Raw genomic sequence first — 18,894 nt, 5'->3', positions numbered from 1 at the left:
AGGTCTGTTCTTAACCTGAAACTGTTCTTAACCTGAATCACCACTTTAGTTAATGGGGCCTCCTGCTGCTGCCGCGCCGCCGGAGCACGATTTCTGTTCTCATCCTAAAGCAAAGTTCTTAACCCGAGGTACTATTTCTGGGTTAGCGGAGTCTGTAACCTGAAGTGTATGTAAGCCAAGGTACCACTGTATTTGCCATGCATACCAATATTTGTTTCCTTACTTTGTATGTCCGATGCCCCATTGTCCCTTCTGATCTCCATGGTCACTATCTTACAAGCTAAATAAGGGCAATCAGTGGGTTCATAGGCTGCAGGAGACTTAATTTTTCATCCCAGGTGGTAGAATCATAGAATCATAGAGTTGAAAGGGACCCTGAGGATCATCTAGTCCAACCCCCTGCCAAGCAGGAATGTGCAACTGTTCCTTATGGGGCTTGAACTTGCAGGCTTGGCATTAAAGTGGTGCCTCGCAAGACGAAAAGAATCTGTTCCGCGAGTCTCTTTGTCTTGTGGTTTTTTCGTCTTGCTAAGCAAGCCCATTAGCGGCTTAGCGCTATTAGCGGGCTTAGCGGATCAGCTGATAAATGGCTTAGCGGATCAGCTGTTAAGCGGCTTAGCGGATCAGCTGATAAGCAGCTTAGTGGCTTAGGATCAGCTGATAAGCGGCTTAGCGGCTTGGGGAAAAGGGGGGGAGGAAAAAAACCCTGCAGGAACTCGCAAGACATTTTCGTCTTGCGAAGCAAGCCCATAGGAAATTCGTTTTGCGAAGCACCTCCAAAACGGAAAACCCTTTCGTCTAGTGAGTTTTCCGTCTTGCAAGGCATTCGTCTTGCGGGGCACCACTGTATCAGCACTATGCTCTGGCAAATGGAGCTATCCAGTGTCTCAATACAATGGTGGACTGGATGAGGGCCAATAAATCAATTTGGTCTCCTTCACCAACTGACACCATTCCTGGACAGCAGTAACCTGATCTCTGTAGCCCATGTGTTAATAATCTGAAGGCTGTATTACTGTAATGCACTCATGTGGGTGGGGCTGCCCTTGAATCTTCAACTTCATCAAGAAAATCCTTGATCTCAGGAGATTTAAGTGATATTCGTAGCAGATGCTTTGAGAAAACACAACATTCAATTCCGTTGGGAGTTCCCTCAAGGGCTAAATTTTTCATTCAGCGGGTTTCCAGGTCCTCGCAAAATGGCAATCGGACTGAGAATCTGATGGCTCCATCAGATTTGGCTCCATAGAGTGAGGGGAAGAGCCCAAGGGTGATGCGCCTCCCCCAAAAAACCTAAGAGGAGCATTGGGGTGTCTCGGGGTGCTGCAGAACAATATTATAATTGTTTTCTGGAAGAAAGATAAGATTAACTCTCTGGAAACTATTTTACTTCTGGGAAAGTACTTTTGGATCTACTCTGAAGATGTCCAAATTAACGGATTTACAATTATGTATTTATTTTACTAAAAAGGCATTTCCTGGCTAAAAATCAAGAGAAAAAGAAGAGGACCAGAATACTCACTGTAACATTGTCTAAAATAAATTTAATAACATTGATTTATTATATGGATTCTCATGGAGCCTCAACACCACTGTCTTAAATTTTTCGCTTATGGTTGTGGAAAGGAAAGTTCTTAGCAATTGAAATCTATTCAGTATTATTATGTTGGATCTTATAACTATTTTGACATGAATGGATGCAAAGATTTGTACATATAATTGTCAGAAACAGATATTTGTGAGCAAAGTGGCAGAGGTGGAGGGATTAGGTTGGAAAAATAGGCTTCCACTGCTGAGTTGATGACCTTGACAAAGTACTGAGAAAGCTAAAAATAATACACACTGTGGTGGGAAAGGGCTTGGTGTTTTGGAATTAAACCCTATAGAGGAAGCTGGGAAAAGAGGAGAATTGCCCCCACCACTCTGTTGGGAAACTGTGTACATGCAGCTACTCACACACAGTCAATTAAGGTTTGGCAGACAGCCAAAAGGCCATGTGAAGGAGTAAGTCTGCCTGGTGATACAGAGGCATGGAGACAGCTCCATGATTGGTCAAGCTCTCTCAAAGGAGTGATAATTAATGGTCTACTAACTGGAATGTGTTAGTTCGTTAGTTCAGTGGTTCAGTGTGTCAGTTTAGGAATTGTGAGTCATGTCAGAGAGAGCTAGCTAAAGATCTGTGTTCTGTTCCTGTAAATAGTCCACTGTATATAATAAACACCTAACTACAAGTTCCTGGTTCCTGCTTCGTCTATCCTGTCTGCAGCCAAGTTGCCAATTGCTTCTGTGGATTCTGCATTTACTCTGCTAGGTCTGGCTAAGGTCCTGCAACTAGTCATAAAGTTGTGAAACACCAGTAGGTTTTGCCAATATGCTCTAAATTGGAAATGGCAAAAGGAAAAAGCTCAATGTTAAAAGTACCCAGCCAGACTGCAATACAAGAGAATTTAAAATATGAATTGTTTGATTTGCTTTTATATATTAAAATTTTGAGCCAATAAAGGAAGATGTTAACAAAACAGCTTCTCAAATTCTTAAAAATACTGGTTACAGATAGGTAGCCATGTTGGTCTGCCATAGTCAAAATAAAAATAAAAAAAATCCTTCCTTCCTTCTCCTGAAGAAGTGTGCATGCACACGAAAGCTCATACCAAGAACTAACTTAGTTGGTCTTTAAGGTGCTACTGGAAGGAATTTTTTTATTTTTATTTTAAAAATACTGATGCACTTTCAGAGGCTGGGAGACAATTAAAAGAGGTGAATGCACAAACCACCAAGGTGGGAATGGTAGGCAAACGAGGTCTGAGGAAAATACAAGGGAAAGTAAGAATAGTCAAAGACAAAAAATGGAATTCCATGTGAAATGATTTGGTAGGTCCTGACTGATGAAGATGGTACCATGTGTGAAATGATTTGGGAGGCTTTGACTGTTCTGGAGAAGAAACAGGAAGGGAGGGCAAAAGGTTTAAGAGGCTATCTTATGTGGTGGCAATGTAAAATTATTAAAAAGGCCTGGGAAAAGACATATAAAGATTTGAAGAAAATGTGGGAAATGATTGTTGTTAAAAAAAATTGAAGTTATGATATTGAGATGTACAGGACTTGATGGAACGTTTGAGCGAAAAACTTGGCTCCAATATGTGAGACTGGATGCCAGGCTATGACCAGCCAACCACTATGGAAGGAAGAAGTCTTGGCCAAAAAAGATAATGAAGAAGATTGGCAAAATAAATTACTGAACTATGCAGGACAAATTATTACAAAAAAGGGCAACCGTTCAGTGAATATTTTTAAAGCTTTGTATAGATTCTTACATGAGACAGAATAATTGCCACACACAGGAAGAACAAATATATAGTTTGAGTTGCTCACTTGTCCTTTTATAAATCATAGAATCATAGAATCATAGAATCATAGAGTTGGAAAAGACCACAAGGGCCATCGAGTCCAACCCCCTGCCAAGCAGGAAACACCATCAGAGCACTCCTGACATATGGTTGTCAAGCCTCTGCTTAAAGACCTCCAAAGAAGGAGACTCCACCACACTCCTTGGCAGCAAATTCCACTGTCGAACAGCTCTTACTGTCAGGAAGTTCTTCCTAATGTTTAGGTGGAATCTTCTTTCTTGTAGTTTGGATCCGTTGCTCCGTGTCCGCTTCTCTGGAGCAGCAGAAAACAACCTTTCTCCCTCCTCTATGTGACATCCTTTTATATATTTGAACATGGCTATCATATCACCCCTTAACCTCCTCTTCTCCAGGCTAAACATGCCCAGCTCCCTTAGCCGTTCCTCATAAGGCATCGTTTACAGGCCTTTGACCATTTTGGTTGCCCTCCTCTGGACACGTTCCAGTTTGTCAGTGTCCTTCTTGAATTGTGGTGCCCAGAACTGGACACAGTACTCCAGGTGTGGTCTGACCAGAGCAGAATACAGTGGCACTATTACTTCCCTTGATCTAGATGCTATACTCCTATTGATGCAGCCCAGAATTGCATTGGCTTTTTTAGCTGCCGCGTCACACTGTTGGCTCATGTCAAGTTTGTGGTCAACCAAGACTCCTAGATCCTTTTCACATGTACTGCTCTCAAGCCAGGTGTCCCCCATCTTGTATTTGTGCCTCTCATTTTTTTTGCCCAAGTGCAATACTTTACATTTCTCCCTGTTAAAATTCATCTTGTTTGTTTTTGCCCAGTTCTCTAATCAGTCAAGGTCGTTTTGAAGTGTGATCCTGTCCTCTGGGGTGTTAGCCACCCCTCCCAGTTTGGTGTCATCTGCAAATTTGATCAGGATGCCCTTGAGTCCATCATCCAAGTCGTTGATAAAGATGTTGAATAAGACCGGGCCCAAGACAGAACCCTGTGGCACCCCACTAGTCACTCTTCTCCAGGATGAAGAGGAACCATTGATGAGCACCCTTTGGGTTCGGTCAGTCAGCCAATTACAAATCCACTGAGTGGTAGCATAGTCAAGACCGCATTTTACCAGCTTCTTTACAAGAATATCATGGGGCACCTTGTCAAATGCCTTGCTGAAATCAAGGTAGGCTACATCCACTGCGTTCCCTTCATCTACCAGGCTTGTAATTCTGTCAAAAAACGAGATCAGGTTAGTCTGACATGACTTATTTTTCAGAAATCCATGCTGACTATTGGTGATCACAGCATTCCTTTCTAGGTGCTCACAGACTGTTTGCTTAATGATCTGCTCCAGAATCTTCCCTGGTATTGATGTCAGACTGACTGGGCGGTAATTATTTGGGTCCTCTCTTTCCCCCTTTTTGAAAATAGGGACAACATTTGCCCTCCTCCAGTCTGCCGGGACTTCGCCTGTTCTCCAGGAATTCTCAAAGATGACTGCCAGTGGTTCTGAGATCACATCTGCCAGTTCTTTTAATACTCTTGGATGCAGTTCATCTGGCCCTGGAGACTTGAATACATCTAGACTAGCCAAGTATTCTTGTACTATCTCCTTAGTTATTCTGGGCTGTGTTTCCTTTGCTGAATAATTTGCTCCAAATTCTTCAGGTCGGGCATTGTTTTCTTTATCGGAGAAGACTGAGGCAAAGAAGGCATTGAGGAGTTCAGCCCTTTCTGTGTCCCCTGTTTGCATTTCACCATCTTCTCCTCTGAGTGACCCCACTGTTTCTTTGTTCTTCCTTTTGCTACGAACATACCCATAAAAGCCTTTTTTGTTGCTTTTAACCTCTCTAGCAAGCCTGAGTTCATTCTGTGCTTTAGCTTTTCTGACTTTGTGTCTACACGTGCTGGCTATTTGTTTGAATTCCTCTTTGGTTGTTTCCCCCCTTTTCCATTTTTTGTACACATCCTTTTTTTAATCTTAATTCAGTTAAAAGTTCTTTAGATAGCCACCCTGGCTTCTTTAGGCACCTTCCATGTTTCCGTCTCATTGGTATTGCCTGACGTTGTGCTTTTACTATCTCCCTCTTAACAAACTCCCAGCCATCATGAACTCCCTTTCCTTTTAGTATTGCTGTCCATGGGATCTCACCCAGCACTTCCCTAAGTTTTATGAAGTCGGCTTTCTTAAAGTCAAGAAATTGAGTCCTAGTATGCTTGGCTGCTCCTTTCCGCTGTATAGTAAACTTCAGAAGAGCATGATCACTCGCGCCTAATGATCCTTCCACATCTACCCCACTAACCAGGTCATCAACATTGGTTAGGACCAGATCTAAAATGGCTGTTCCTCTTGTTGCTTCTCCCACTTTCTGGACAATGAAGTTGTCTGCAAGGCCAGTGAGGAATCTGTTTGACCTTATGCTCTTGGCTGAGTTTGACGTCCAACAAATATCTGGGTAATTGAAGTCCCCCATTACTACTATCTCCCTTCCTTTTGCATGCTTGGCCATCTGTTCCAGGAAGGCATCATCTATGTCCTCCGTTTGGCTTGGGGATCTGTAGTAAACTCCCACAATGAGGTCTCTGTTATTCTTCTCCCCCTTAATTTTGACCCAAATGCTCTCACTTTGGCTTTGAGGTTCTAAATCTTGGATCTCTTCACAGGTATACACATCCCTGACATATAACGCCACTCCTCCTCCTTTCTTGTCTGGTCTGTTTCTCTGGAATAGATTGTATCCCCCCATTATTACATTCCAATCGTGGGACTTATCCCACCAGGTTTCAGTGATGCCTATTATGTCATATTTAGTTTGCTGTACCAAGAGCTCAAGCTCATCTTGTTTATTTCCCATGCTTTGCGCATTAGTGTACAGACATTGAAGTCCATTAATCATTCCCCCGTGTCTCTTATTTAAGGATTTTTTCCTCCCACCACTAGGTCCGCGTGCTGTTTGCTCCATTTGGTCTGTGACATTTGGATGATCATCTTCATCAATTGATAGACTCCTACCTTCAGGAGCACTGTCTCCCTCCCCCACATTAGTCAGTTTAAAGCCCTCCTGATGAGGTTTCTGAGATTTTTGGCAAAAACATTTCTCCCAACCGTTGTGAGGTGCAGCGCATCACTTGCCAGAAGTCCATCTTCAAGAAACTGCAGTCCGTGATCTAAGAATCCAAACCGTTCCTGTTTACACCATTTGCGAAGCCAGCTGTTCACTTCCACTATTTTCCCCTCTCTCCCTGGGCCACGTCGTTCAACTGGGAGGACAGACGAGATGACAATTTGTGCATTTAGTTGCTTCAATTTCCTGCCAAGAGCCTCGTAGTCTCTTTTGATCTTCTGGAGGCTATTGCTTGCAGTGTCATTGGTTCCCACATGAACCAAGAGGAAGGGGTATTTGTCAGTGGGTTTTATGATTCCTTGCAGTCGTTCAGTTACATCTTGGATCTTAGCCCCGGGGAGACAGCACACTTCCCGAGACATCTTGTCAGGCCCACAGATCACTGCTTCTGTTCCCCTCAGTAGGGAATCCCCTATCACCACTACACGCCTTCTCTTGGGTTTGGTCGGGGTTCTTTCGTGAGCTGTCCGTTCCAAGGTCGCCTGCACATTCCCTGAGGACTGACTTTGCTGCTCGTCTTCATATACCTGATCGACTGTAATGAGGGAGAGATCCTCAAATGGAGTCTGCTCTTCGTCTTCCATGCTAGAGGAGAGGACCTCAAAGCGATTGTGTATTTCTAAACAATCAGAGTGAACCCTGGGCCTCCTACTTCTTTGAGTCACGTTTCTCCATATATCTGGCTCCTGTGTTGGTGAACTATCCTCCTTCTCAGGGGAGTCCCCTGTCTCCTCCTTGGTGGGGACGGTGTGCTCTGTTGCTTCCAAGAAGAGCTCCAGCTCTCTAATTCTTTGGAGCGTAGCTACACGTTCCTCCAGTTGCTGGACTTTGTCTTTTAAAAGGGCAATCAACATGCAATTGCTGCAGGTAAAGCTGCCTGCAACCTTTGGCAAGATGGCAAACATTGCGCAGGAATCGCAGGCGACTGTAGCTGTTCCCTCCCCTTCCATCATGAGATCGTGTCGTTGGGGGTGGCTACAGAGGTCCTCCATCATAAAAAGGTTGAAGACAGGACAAATAACTTCCCCCACAAAAAAAACCTAGGTCTCCCCCAACAAACGTTTGAGACTAGCTCCCCTAAATTTAAAAGATGGGTATAACTGCGCGCGCCGCTAGGCGCGCGCCGCTGCCCTGCAAACTCTGATAAGCTCCTCCCACAGCTAATCCCCTGCCTCAACAGAAACCCTGCCCCCTCTGACCTTTACACAGGGAAAACAGCTAATCAGCCACAAAGAAACCCCCACACACAAGAAAACCTTTTTTGCTCCTTCTTCAACTGCTGCCCTGCAAACTCTGATAAGCTCCTCCCACAGCTAATCCCCTGCCTCAACAGAAACCCTGCCCCCTCTGACCTTTACACAGGGAAAACAGCTAATCAGCCACAAAGAAAGCCCCCCACACAAGAAAACCTTTTACAAGAAACCTTTTCACAAGAAAATCATTTACTGTGTCAACACAACTAGAAGTTATTAATATTGCAGTTGTTGTACAAGCGTCTATTATTATGACCAGAATGTAATGGAAATTTTAAAGGTTTTGAAACACAGAAATAAAGCAAATAATCCACGAATTCTATCAAGATCTGGAAGACTGCCGGCTTAGAAGAGAAGAGTTTGGATTTGATATCGCGCTTTATCACTACCCGAAGGAGTCTCAAAGCGGCTAACATTCTCCTTTCCCTTCCTCCCCCACAACAAACACTCTGTGAGGTGAGTGGGGTTGAGAGACTTCAAAGAAGTGTGACTGGCCCAAGGTCATCCATCAGCTGCATGTGGAGGAGCGGGGAGGTGAACCCGGTTCCCCAGATTAGCAGTCCACCACTCTTAACCACTACAGCACACTGGCTTAGGTAATCAGCATGTAGTGGTTGTAATTACAAGAATATTTATTGCATACAGTCATTAACCTCGGAGCCACGCACACTAGCGGCTGCTCCTCAGAGAGTTGACCTTCATCTAGCCCGCTCTCACTGTGCTGATAAGGTACATTCTCTTCTCCTGAGAAGGGGCATTTTAGCCCACTGCTGTGAAAAATGCAAGTCTGAAATTATGGACTTGGAATATTAATGGGATGAACAATTAAAAAAAATGCAATAAAATTGAATATTATTTCAAGAGGAAGAATTTGAACATTATTTGTTTGCAAGAGACTCATCTGGCGAGAAGACATAGAAAGGTGTTAATTTAAAAAAAAAACTAGGAAACGAATTTATTTCATCAGACAGAAGCAAGAAGAGAGGGGTGGTGCTGTATATAAAAAATAAATTGGAAGCTCAGCAGATTTTTAAAGATGAGGAAGGTAGAGTTATTGCAGTTCAAGTCTTTTTTTAAAAAAAAAATATATTTATTGCTTTTCCAACAATTTAAACACTGCAAAAAAAGAAAAAAGGACAATACAATACAATGCAAAAACACTACATAACACTAACACTAACACATAACACTAACACATTGAACTAACAAAACAAAACAAAAACAGTTTAAAACACATCAAATAATTTCAATATCTTATCTTTCATTCACTTATTTCAACGACCTCCTCACACCTCCCTTTTTGTATTCCACTTCTGTTAATTGTTTCAGCAATTCCTTTCCATCTTCATCTGTTTTCTATCCTATAATTATCTTAATACATTCTAACCTTATTTTTTCCTTTAATACTCTATTAATCTATTTATACTTAATTCCTTATAACATTTCAGCTAAAGCCATATAACTTCATTCCAACATTGTTCTAACATTCATTAATTTTACAGTATTTCTGTAAATAGTCTTTAAACTTTTTCCAGTCTTCTTCCACCGACTCTTCTCCCTGGTCTCGGATTCTGCCAGTCATTTCCGCCAGTTCCATATAGTCCATCAACTTCATCTGCCATTCTTCCTGGGTGGGTAAATCTTGTGTCTTCCAATACTTCACGATGAGTATTCTTGCTGCTGTTGTTGCATACATAAAAAAAGTTCTATCCTTCTTTGGCACCAATTGGCCGACCATGCCCAGGAGAAAGGCCTCTGGTTTCTTCAGGAAGGTATATTTGAATACCTTTTTCATTTCGTTATAAATCATCTCCCATAATGTCTTAATCCTTGGGCATGTCCACCAAAGGTGAAAGAATGTACCTTCAGTCTCATTACATTTCCAACATTTATTATCGGGCAAATGGTAAATTTTTGCAAGCTTGACTGGTGTCATGTACCATCTATAAATCATTTTCATTAAATTTTCTCTTAGGGCATTACATGCCGTGAATTTCATACCTGTGGTCCATAACTGTTCCTAGTCAGCCATCATTATGTTATGTCCAACATCTTGTGCCCATTTAATCATAGTTGATTTCACCATTTCATCCTGAGTGTTCCATTTCAACAGCAAGTTATACATTCTTGACAAATTCTTGATTTTTGGATCTAACAATTCTGTTTCCAATTTTGATTTTTCCACCTGGAAACCAACTTTTTTGTCCAAATTGTATGCCTCCATTATTTGGTAATAATGGAGCCAATCTCGCACTTTGTTTTTCAATTTTTCAAAGCTCTGCAATTTTATTCTGTCTCCATCTTGTTCCAAAATTTCCAAATATTTCGGCCATTTGGCCTCCATATTGAGTTTTTTCTGTGCCTTCACTTCCATTGGTGACAACCATCTTGGGGTTTTCTTTTCTAACAAATCCTCATATCTTATCCACACATTAAACAATGCTTTTCTAACAATATGATTTTTAAATGCTTTATGTGCTTTTACCTTATCGTACCACAAATATGCATGCCAGCCAAATGCATTATTGAAGCCTTCTAGATCCAACACGTCAGTGTTTTCAAGAAGCAGCCATTCTCTCAGCCAGCAAAAAGCAGCTGATTCATAATAAAGTTTAAGGTCTGGCAGGGCAAATCCACCTCTTACTTTGGCATCTCAGCAGTTAACTGATCTGTTTTTTTCCTTTCCATTTGCCATAACACTTAAAAGATTCAAGGTCAGTCCCAGAGTCTCACAGTTTTTTATCTTGCAGCTGGAAATTCCCCTAGCCCAGCTCTTGTAAAGCCACCAGTTTCAAAGGCTTCCACTAGGGGGAAACAGTTTCTATTTATATTAGTCAGTAATGTCCTCTTTTAAACACAGTTCAAAAATTCAAAGTTAGTTTCAGTTTTCAGTTACTTTTACTCCTTTTTTAAAAGCAGCCGGAGACAGTAGAAACAATGTATTTCTCTTGTTTAGCTAGCTGTCAATGAACGTTCTAAACGCTGTCAATGAACATTCCAAAAAACGTCAGTCCTGCTAGCAGCCCGTTCCCAGGGTCAGAGCGGCGGTATTTTAGCTCTCTTCGCTCTCTCCTGCAGGCATACTCAGCCCACAACTCCCCCCCTCTTCTCCTGCCTCCAAGGGGGGGGGGTTAATGTTCTTTACCGATGGAAATTTAGTCTTTTACAAAAGGCTTTCCAAGACTTCAACTTGCAGCCTCATTGCTTCAGTCTATTTACAAAAGGGGAAGGTGGACTTCCGGTTCCGGTCGCAACCAGTGAGGAAGCACGGAGAGCTCGCTCTGAGTTTTCTGGGCTCTGCGGAGGCTTGGGGGGAGACGCGAGGGCGTAGCGCACCCCAAAAACCTTAAGGGGGGTACCCTTAGGGGATAGGTCCCCAGCAGCATGGAAGCGGCTGTGCCGTCTCTCGGAGCCGACCAGGTGTGAAGACGAGAGGACGAAGGGCCGCTAGCGCGATTTGGGAAAGTACCGACTCTGCAGGGTGACGCCTTGAGCTTCGGCTGGTAAAAGCGGCGGGCCTCCTTAAGACAAGAACGGGACCCTCGGCGTTTTTTAACGTTTCTTTACAAAACGTATTTTTAAAAGCACAAGGCCAGTGGTGAAGTTGGGAGGTGCCTGGCTGTTTTTTGATTTGTGTTTGGGATTTCATTCGGTCGCGGATTTATGATGGCGCAGAGGGAAAGTCGAAGGTATGAGGAAGTCCTGGAAAGTCTGCTTGAGTGAGTGCGACTTAGATTGAGGACTGAGAACTATTAGACTATAATGATTTATGAACCTATAAAACATTAGTGGATATTAAGGACTAACCGAAATTTGGCTACTCCATGTTCTTATAGCTTACAATTAAGACTTTGGATGCTCCTTTTGCCTCCCCTGGAAGGAATAGAGAGTGTGTGTTGAGGCGGCAGTAAAAATTGCAGCTAAGAAGAGAGAGAAAGGATTAAAGCGAGAGGACCTTAAAGACTTTAAAGACTTCTCCTTTGCCGCCCTCGCCTGTTTCCCTCCCGCCTCCCCTTTTTCTTTTTGAGATGACTCCCCCGGTGGTTGGATTCGGGCCACGGGGAATTAAAGTAGAGGCTGCGTGGCTCTCGGATTAGCTCGACGCAGTTCAGAAAGAATTGTGCATACTCCCACGACTTGGACTTTGACTGTAGTATGTAGTATGTAATATGTAGAAAAGAAACCTTTAATTGGACCAAATTGGACAACACGTCATCAAGGCCTGATTACAGGCAGTTAACTTTCATTGTTCCTGGGACTTAAGATTGGCGGAGGCACTTGGCTCGACGAGAGTGAAGTGAGAGAGAAAGCCAAGACGTTTGGCGGTGTTTTCCCCGCTTCCCCCTGCTGGTACTTTCTTCTGGAACTTTCATTGTTCCTGGGACTTAAGATTGGCGGAGGCACTTGGCTCGACGAGAGTGAAGTGAGAGAGAAAGCCAAGACGTTTGGTGGTGTTTTCCCCGCTTCCCCCTGCTGGTACTTTCTTCTGGATTTACCACAGAATTTTCGCTTTGGGGTGTTTGGGGGTTACGTTTGGAGACGACGTTTGGATACCGTTACGAAAGGACTGGTCAAACCTGTTTGGAACCCCGCCCTGTTTCTGCTTATAACTGTTGGTAGTGGGGGGTTTTAAAGGGGAAGGAAATCTGTGGTGAAGGGATTTTGGGGGGGAAGAGACTTGAATATGATGGGAAAGGATGGAAAGGACTGGAAGAAAGGGGGCGGGACTCCAGGGGAAAGGAAGCTGTCCCGTCAGGAAGAAATTAAAGACCTAGACAATCTATGGGCCAAAATAAAGGAGGAATTTAAGCTAAATGTATTATATATGGAAAACAAATTAGGGGAGGTGCAGGAGAGGATTGATAAAAAGATAGAAGGAGCAGTTGGAGAACTCTCAATTAAAATTCAAGACCTCTCTGTTAAGTCCAAGCTGATTGAAGAATCCAACAAAAGGATGCAGAAAGAGATGAGGAAACAAAAAAAAGAGACAATGAAGGTAAAAGAAGAGTTAAGAGAGCTAAGCAACTCACAAGATAGGATTTGGGATAACCTAGCCATGGCAGAAATGCGGCAAAAACAGCTCCATTTGAAATTTAGGGGAGTAGTAGAGGAAAGAAATGAAGATATAAGAGGGAAAATGATTAAAGAACTCTCCAACTGGCTAGGTTTAAGAGAGGAAGAGATGGCACTGACAATAGAAAATGTTTTTAGGATGACAAGGCCTAAACATTTAAAAACTAACAAATTCTTGGGGGACTGTTTGGTAATCTTTAACTCTCTGGAAATGAAAAACTTAATTTTAAAAAAGAGCTACCATAACAGACTAAGAATTGCTGGAAGACCTATTATTATATATAAAGAAATACAGGTCAGGTTATTACGTAAAAGAGAGGGATATAAACAAGTGGTAGCCGTTTTGAAGAGAAATGGGATTCAATTTAGATGGGAGTTCCCTGAAGGGATTGCTTTTTTTAATAAAGATAAAAAATTTAGATTGATGGACATACAGGAGGTGGAGAAATTCTTGAGAAGATATGAAAAAGATCTGGGAAAGGCAGAGAATAGACAAGGGACTAGAGAGGAGCAGGTGGAGGGGGAGACAGGGGGCGGACAGGAGGGGGTGGGGGGGAAGGAGGAGAGGGTAGTGGAAACAGATGAGGAAGATGACAAGGCCGTAGTGGGAGTTGAGATGGCAGAGGAGGGGGAGCTCTCAGGAAACAAAGGCGGTAGATTATAGTTCGGGACCCCGGTCAGAGGTACAGTAACTGAAATAGGAAAACAATAACACACACATTAAAGTTTTTATCATGGAATGTGAATGGGTTGAATGAGAAAGTGAAAAGGAATAAAATTGAGAAAGTTTTGAAAAATAAGAACTATGACATAATCTGCTTTCAGGAAACTCACATTGCTAAGAAACATAAACATATCCTGGTGAATAAAAAACTGGGAGTAGAGTTTATTAATTCTGAGGTAAATAAAAAAAAAGGAGTTGTGATATATGTTAAAGAGAAGTGGGAGCCCGTACAGATCTGTAAAGATGAGGAAGGAAGAATCCTAGGGGTTCAATTAAATTTCCGGGGGGGGGGGGGAATTAATGTGGTGACCGTTTATGCCCCGAATACTAACAGAGCAGAATTTTTTGAGAAACTTGAACATATTTTATTAGAACTAGATGTGCAGAAATTAATCTTGCTCGGGGATATGAATGGAGTCCCAGCACCGGATATGGACAGGAGTGAAAAGAAGGGGAAACCGAATAGGGGAAAACTGCCAAAATCCTTTAATGATATGGAGGAAAATTTAGATTTAATTGACATTTGGAGGCACAAAAACCCCACTATTAAACAGTTTACTCATTATTCTGAACCCCATCAGAGCTGGGGCAGAATCGACCAGATCTGGATGACAAGAGTACTCTCGTTGAGAGTAAAGAGATGTGAAATTCAACCTAGGACACTTTCCGATCATTGTGCCCTGGTTATGGAAATAAAAAATGAAGTAAAGGGACAGTATAGGTGGAGGATGAACGAGAGTTTACTCGAAAACGATGAGGTGAAAGAAAAAGTAAAAAATACTCTGAAGGAATACCTGGAGCTAAATTTGAATAAGGAAGCCACCATTGATATTGTTTGGGACGCCAGCAAAGCGGTCTTAAGGGGACTCTTAATACAACAAAACAATTATAGGAGGAAATTAAGGGAACAAAAAAAAGAGGAGATCCTCAATAAACTGAGAATCTGTGAGAGAAAATTGACTATAAACCCGACAGATGATGAGACTATTCGAGCCTCTAAAGTGTTGCAGTCTCAATATTCAGCGATATTAAATCAAGATATAGATTGGACAATTAAATTTATGAAGCAGAGGTATTTTGAATCTGCGAATAAATGGGGAAGCTACTCGTGTGGCAGCTAAGAAAAAGAAAGAAACAAAACGTGATAAATAAAATAATAATGGAGGATAATATCATAGAAGACCCAGACGAAATAGAAAAAAAGTTCATTCAATTTTTTGAAAAGCTGTATAAAAAAGGGGAGGAAGACAGCGCAGAAATTAAAAACTATTTGGATCAAGGTGGAAGGAAATATATAACAGAAGAGGATAGAGTACATTTGAACAAGGAGGTAACAATAAATGAGGTTAAGGAGGCTATTAGTAGGATGAAGAATGGAAAGGCCCCTGGGCCGGATGGTCTGTCCTCAAAATATTACAAAACGCTAGGGGATTACTTAGCGCCAGTGCTTAGAGATGTCATAAACAACATTTTCCAGGGAGGGAAGATCCCCGGATCCTGGAAAGAGGCATATATAACCTTGATTCCAAAAACAGAAACTGAAAAAACAGACATAAAAAATTATAGGCCAATTTCATTGCTTAATAGTGATTATAAGATCTTTGCTGATATTATGGCCAGTAGACTTAAGAAGCTTCTAATGAGATATATACATAAAGATCAAGCGGGATTCCTTCCTAATAGACATCAGAAAGATAATGTTCGCCATATACTAAACATCATCGAGTATCTGGATATGAGAATTGACATCCCAGCTGCATTAATCTTCATAGACGCTGAAAAAGCTTTTGACAATGTCTCCTGGGAATTCCTAACACAATGTATGGACAAGGCAGGCATAGAAGGCCCATATATGAAAGGTATTAAGGCAATATATTCTGAACAACAGGCCAGGCTGATTATAAACAACAATTTGACCAAACCCTTTAAGATTATGAAAGGTACAAGGCAGGGCTGCCCATTGTCCCCCTTGCTATTTATAGTGGTATTAGAGGTGATCGCAAATAGAATAAGAGAGGCAGCAAACGTGAAGGGAATAAGAATTGGGAAGAAAGAATTTAAGCTAAAGGCGTATGCCGACGACCTGGTCCTGTCCCTGGAGAACCCAGTGGACAGTGCAGGTAAGGTGGTAGAATTATTGGAGGAATTTGGCAGATTGTCAGGATTCAGATTAAATAGGAAGAAAACAAAAATCTTAGTAAAGAATATGGATGACCAGGTTAAAAACCAGTTGGAAAAAAAGATCGGTATTAAAATTGTGAACAAAGTAAAATATCTGGGAATTTGGTTATCACCGAAAAATATAAATTTGGTTGAAGATAATTATAACAAGGTTTGGCATGAAATAAAAAAAGATTTGGACACCTGGCATAGGCTGCAACTCTCTTGGACAGGAAGGATGGCAGCAATTAAGATGTGTATCCTTCCGAGATTATTGTTCCTGTTCCAAAATATTCCGATAATAAAAGGCACCTCCTGCTTTGAGAACTGGCAAAAAACCCTGACCAAGTTTATTTGGCAGGGGAAGAGAGCCAGAATAAAATTTAAATACCTAACAGATGCAAGAGAGAGGGGTGGCTTTGCAGTCCCAAATATAAGGCTCTACTATGAGGCAGCTTGTATATGCTGGATAAAGGAGTGGGCTACCCTTAGGAATACAGACCTATTAGATCTGGAAGGTTTTGATATTAGGTTCGGATGGCATGCCTACCTATGGCAGGAGAAAAGTGGGGTCCATAGAGGTTTTACCAACCATATAGTCAGAGGCTCACTATTGGGAGTGTGGAATAGGTATAAAAAAGTGATGGAAAAAGGTATCCCGTGGTGGCTCTCCCCAGTTGACATTATTAAAATAAAAAAAAAAATATGACAGGTGAAAGATGGACGTATGAGGATCTCTTAGTAAAGACAGAAGAAGGGTGGAAGATGAAGTCTTACGAAGAGTTGAAAGGAAAGATAAAAGAATGGTTACATTTTCACCAGATTAACGCATTGTGGGGTGAACACAAGAAATGGGGGATGAACGAAAAAAAATCGAGATTCCAGCTGGAAATCTTAGAGAGTAATGACAAACTCCTATCCAAAACATATAAACAACTATTAGAATGGGATACTAAAGAGGATTTGGTGAAGGGAGTAATGATAAAATGGGATAGAGACCTCGGACATAATATCGAATATAATAAATGGCAGACACTCTGGAGGAAAGGTATGAAATTTACAGCGTGTGCAGCTCTTCGTGAAAATCTAGAGAAAATGATGTACCGCTGGTATTTGACCCCAGTAAAGTTAGGAAAAATGTATAAATCTGTAGACAACACCTGCTGGAGATGTAAAGATAAGGTTGGGACCTTTTTCCATATCTGGTGGACCTGCGATGTAGTGAAGGAATTCTGGGGTCAGATTTATGAGGAATTGAAGAAAATTTTGAAGTATAATTTTCCCAAGGTCCCTGAGTTGTTTCTCTTAGGGATGATTAGTGAGGAAATTAAAAAATCAGACCAAATCTTTGTTCAATATGCTATGGCCGCGGCGAGGATCCTAATAGCGCAAAAATGGAAATCTCCTGACGTACCTACGATTGGTGAGTGGCAACTGAGGTTATATCAATATATTGATTTAGCTAGATTAACACAAAAAATAAGGCAAAACAATACCGTTAAACATAAAGATGAATGGATTAAATTTTTAAATTACTTTGAGATAAACATGGGAATTAACAACCTATCAGTAGACGATAATTAAAGCCCTCGATGTACTAAGTCAATGACAGTATTACTGCAGAAGCATTGTTAGGTTATGTATTCCAAGACCGAGATGAATGGAAGTTAATTATTTGGTAGTTCTTATGGACTTATGTGCTTGTATACTTTTTTTCTTTTTTCTTTCTTTCTTTCGTGTTTTTTTTTGTAATGTAAGTATATATGTGTATTTGTATTTTAGAAAGTAATTTGCATTTAAATAAAAAAAATTTTATAAAAAAAAAAATACAAAAGGGGAAGGTGGACTTCCTGTATTGAACCTCCCCATTACAATACCAAATTAAACATTTAAAAATCCAATTCTCCCGCTTCAGCTCTACTCACGGGTAATTACTTTGAAGTCAAATTGTCCACAGGAAAAAGTCAGCGCTCTCCGACAACAGCTATGCGGCTTCGCTCCGTGGAAGAAGACGATTCGAAGCACCGCGCCACTCACCCCACATCACTCTGGACCCCCGAAACCGGGTTTCCCCACGAGTAAGGGAGGCGCAAAGGGTGCCCGCCGAATCCCACGCTCACAGGCTTCTCCCGCCTGTGATTTTTTGTGGGTCTCCGCCTTTGCCGTGGCGGCCAGACCCAGATTCCCATGGGGCAAATTCCTCCCGATCAGAGGAATTCCGCCATTACCGGAGGCACCAACCCGGAAGTCCTCTATTGCAGTTCAAGTCAAATGGCAAGGCGAAAAATTGATAATAGTCGGGGTCTATGCACCTAATAGAAATAAAACTGATTTTTATAAAGAGTTGGAGGAAAAGTTATTTGAATTTATGGACCAGAAAATCATAATAATGGGTGATATGAATGGAGTGGTGTCAATGGAAATGGATAGATTAAGAGCAAGTGGGAAAGTTAAGGAAGGGAAATTACCCAAGACTTTTCCCCCCAATGATTGAGAATTGTAACTTGATAGATATTTGGAGACTAAGACACCCATTAGAAAAACAATTGACTTATCATTCAGAAGCAAATCAGTCAATGTCAAGAATTTATCAGGTTTGGAGCGAATTAACACCAAGAAATACAACCGAAAGTACTTTCAGATCATAATGCAATAAAGTGTGTTATAAAAGGAATAGAAGAAAAATCCTTTTGATGGAGAATAAATGAGAGTCTTTTGGGTGACCAGAAAATAATAGAAAAGGCACGTAAGAATTTAACGGACTATTTTGTGAATAACTGTAATAAGGGTACAAAAATTAGTACAGTATAGGATGCCAGCAAAGCAGTGATGTGAGGGGTTTTTTATTCAGCAGAATATGATTAAAAACAAATTAAGAGAAAAAGGGAGGAAAGAAATTCTAAAACAAATAATGGAAAATGAGAAGAATTTAATTAAAAAACCCAAACAATTTGAAAATAAAGCAAAATATTAAAATATTACAAACTCAATTTGCAATGATAATATATAAAGAAGTAGAATGGAATATTAAAAGAATGAGACAGAAAAATTTTGAATTTGTAAATAAGTCTGGAAAATGGCTGGCATGTCAAATTAAGAAAAGAAAGGAACAGAATACAACTAATAAAATTATAGTGGATGGAAAAGAAACAGACAATCCGAAAGAAATTAGAAAAGGATTTGTAGACTTTTATAGACATTT

The 18,894-nt window shown here is 41.2% G+C and overlaps 1 protein-coding gene across 2 annotated transcripts in view; it reads left to right on the top strand.

Annotated features, from left to right (window-relative positions):
- LOC310685893 (CD209 antigen-like protein 2) overlaps nt 1-18,894 on the top strand; it is a gene marked incomplete at its 3' end in the record, with an annotated part of 285,718 nt that overhangs the window by 13,840 nt on the left and 252,984 nt on the right. The gene's annotated exons all lie outside the window — the stretch shown is intronic.

Source organism: Podarcis liolepis, assembly GCF_965112155.1.
Source record: "Podarcis liolepis genome assembly, chromosome: 9".
Classification (NCBI taxonomy): Eukaryota; Metazoa; Chordata; class Lepidosauria; order Squamata; family Lacertidae; genus Podarcis; species Podarcis liolepis.
Note: the sequence above shows the minus strand (reverse complement) of the source record. Positions and strands in the feature narration are given on the sequence as shown.